At 45.8% G+C, this 2,500-nt stretch overlaps 6 non-coding genes across 6 annotated transcripts; all 6 read left to right on the forward strand.

Moving 5' to 3' along the window:
* The first annotated feature begins 195 nt into the window (after window positions 1-195).
* TRNAL-CAG (transfer RNA leucine (anticodon CAG)) lies at window positions 196-278 on the forward strand. Its single transcript has one exon. It is a non-coding gene; the product is annotated as a tRNA-Leu (tRNA).
* Window positions 279-377: 99 nt separating this feature from the next.
* Window positions 378-450, forward strand: TRNAT-UGU (transfer RNA threonine (anticodon UGU)). The gene has a single exon. It is a non-coding gene; the product is annotated as a tRNA-Thr (tRNA).
* Window positions 451-907: 457 nt separating this feature from the next.
* Window positions 908-990, forward strand: TRNAL-CAG (transfer RNA leucine (anticodon CAG)). Its single transcript has one exon. It is a non-coding gene; the product is annotated as a tRNA-Leu (tRNA).
* Window positions 991-1,619: 629 nt separating this feature from the next.
* Window positions 1,620-1,702, forward strand: TRNAL-CAG (transfer RNA leucine (anticodon CAG)). The gene has a single exon. It is a non-coding gene; the product is annotated as a tRNA-Leu (tRNA).
* A 91-nt stretch (window positions 1,703-1,793) lies between these two features.
* TRNAT-UGU (transfer RNA threonine (anticodon UGU)) lies at window positions 1,794-1,866 on the forward strand. Its single transcript has one exon. It is a non-coding gene; the product is annotated as a tRNA-Thr (tRNA).
* Window positions 1,867-2,323: 457 nt separating this feature from the next.
* TRNAL-CAG (transfer RNA leucine (anticodon CAG)) lies at window positions 2,324-2,406 on the forward strand. Its single transcript has one exon. It is a non-coding gene; the product is annotated as a tRNA-Leu (tRNA).
* Window positions 2,407-2,500: the final 94 nt, after the last annotated feature.

Below are 2,500 nucleotides of genomic sequence, written 5' to 3' on the forward strand. Positions count from 1 at the left end.
GTGCACTTCTAACATCCAGTTTTGTTCTTTCATTCCAACGCATTGGAAATGATGTAGGTAGCAAGGAATGGTGATAAGGGTAAAGCTGCTTCTATCGCAATTTCTCCATCAAGTAACCTTCAGCGGATTTATTTTACGGGCACATTAGATCAACCTGTGAGCGTCGTCGGTCTCACCCAATGACAAGCATCACAGGTCAGGATGGCCGAGCGGTCTAAGGCGCTGCGTTCAGGTCGCAGTCTCCCCTGGAGGCGTGGGTTCGAATCCCACTTCTGACAGCTTTTAAGCTTTTCTTTGCTTGCATTTACATTCTTCAGCTCGTCTACCGCTGAACCTCTAGTACAAAAAAAGAACTTGTGTTCAACACTGACAAAAAGGGCTCCATAGCTCAGGGGTTAGAGCACTGGTCTTGTAAACCAGGGGGCGCGAGTTCAAATCTCCCTGGGGCCTTTGCTGCAAAGCTTGGCGACTGTTTCTCACATAGCAGCGTCATAAGAATTTTTCCCCAAAGTCCCAAGGAAACGTTAGGGTGGAAACGTTCGAAGGCCTCTAGATTAGGAAATCAAAACGTTAGGACGACTTGACTTTCCAGAGATCTTGAATTAGACAATATCTACTAGAAACACCCACTTTCTAATTCTGCATCCAAGGAAAAGTGCACTTGAAGCAAACGGCCATCACTTGTTAACAGCAAGATGCTTGTTTTCTGAGCGTGCACTTCTAACATCCAGTTTTGTTCTTTCATTCCAACGCATTGGAAATGATGTAGGTAGCAAGGATTGGTGATAAGGGTAAAGCTGCTTCTATCGCAATTTCTCCATCAAGTAACCTTCAGCGGATTTATTTTACGGGCACATTAGATCAACCTGTGAGCGTCGTCGGTCTCACCCAATGACAAGCATCACAGGTCAGGATGGCCGAGCGGTCTAAGGCGCTGCGTTCAGGTCGCAGTCTTCCCTGGAAGCGTGGGTTCGAATCCCACTTCTGACAGCTTTTAAGCTTTTCTTTGCTTGCATTTACATTCTTCAGCTCGTCTACCGCTGAACCTCTAGTACAAAAAAAGAACTTGTGTTCAATGCTGACAAAAAGGGCTCCATAGCTCAGGGGTTAAAGCACTGGTCTTGTAACCAAGGGGTCGCGAGTTCAAATCTCGCTGGGGCCTTTGCTGCAAAGCTTGGCGACTGTATCTCACATAGCAGTGTCATAAGAATTTTTCCCCAAAGTCCCAAGAAAACGTTAGGTTGGAAACGTTCGAAGGCCTCTAGATTAGGAAATCAAAACGTTAGGACGACTTGACTTTCCAGAGATCTTGAATTAGACAATATCTACTAGAAACACCCACTTTCTAATTCTGCATCCAAGGAAAAGTGCACTTGAAGCAAACGGCCATCTCTTGTTAACAGCAAGATGCTTGTTTTCTGAGCGTGCACTTCTAACATCCAGTTTTGTTCTTTCATTCCAACGCATTGGAAATGATGTAGGTAGCAAGGAATGGTGATAAGGGTAAAGCTGCTTCTATCGCAATTTCTCCATCAAGTAACCTTCAGCGGATTTATTTTACGGGCACATTAGATCAACCTGTGAGCGTCGTCGGTCTCACCCAATGACAAGCATCACAGGTCAGGATGGCCGAGCGGTCTAAGGCGCTGCGTTCAGGTCGCAGTCTCCCCTGGAGGCGTGGGTTCAAATCCCACTTCTGACAGCTTTTCTTTGCTTGCATTTACATTCTTCAGCTCGTCTACCGCTGAACCTCTAGTACAAAAAAAGAACTTGTGTTCAATGCTGACAAAAAGGGCTCCATAGCTCAGGGGTTAGAGCACTGGTCTTGTAAACCAGGGGTCGCGAGTTCAAATCTCGCTGGGGCCTTTGCTGCAAAGCTTGGCGACTGTATCTCACATAGCAGCGTCATAAGAATTTTTCCCCAAAGTCCCAAGGAAACGTTAGGGTGGAAACGTTCGAAGGCCTCTAGATTAGGAAATCAAAACGTTAGAATGACTTGACTTTCCAGAGATCTTGAATTAGACAATATCTACTAGAAACACCCACTTTCTAATTCTGCATCCAAGGAAAAGTGCACTTGAAGCAAACGGCCATCTATTGTTAACAGCAAGATGCTTGTTTTCTGAGCGTGCACTTCTAACATCCAGTTTTGTTCTTTCATTCCAACGCATTGGAAATGATGTAGGTAGCAAGGAATGGTGATAAGGGTAAAGCTGCTTCTATCGCAATTTCTCCATCAAGTAACCTTCAGCGGATTTATTTTACGGGCACATTAGATCAACCTGTGAGCGTCGTCGGTCTCACCCAATGACAAGCATCACAGGTCAGGATGGCCGAGCGGTCTAAGGCGCTGCGTTCAGGTCGCAGTCTCCCCTGGAGGCGTGGGTTCGAATCCCACTTCTGACAGCTTTTAAGCTTTTCTTTGCTTGCATTTACATTCTTCAGCTCGTCTACCGCTGAACCTCTAGTACAAAAAAAGAACTTGTGTTCAACGCTGACA

The sequence above is a fragment of the Aquarana catesbeiana genome, linkage group LG12 (assembly GCF_042186555.1).
Source record: "Aquarana catesbeiana isolate 2022-GZ linkage group LG12, ASM4218655v1, whole genome shotgun sequence".
NCBI classification, from domain to species: domain Eukaryota; kingdom Metazoa; phylum Chordata; class Amphibia; order Anura; family Ranidae; genus Aquarana; species Aquarana catesbeiana.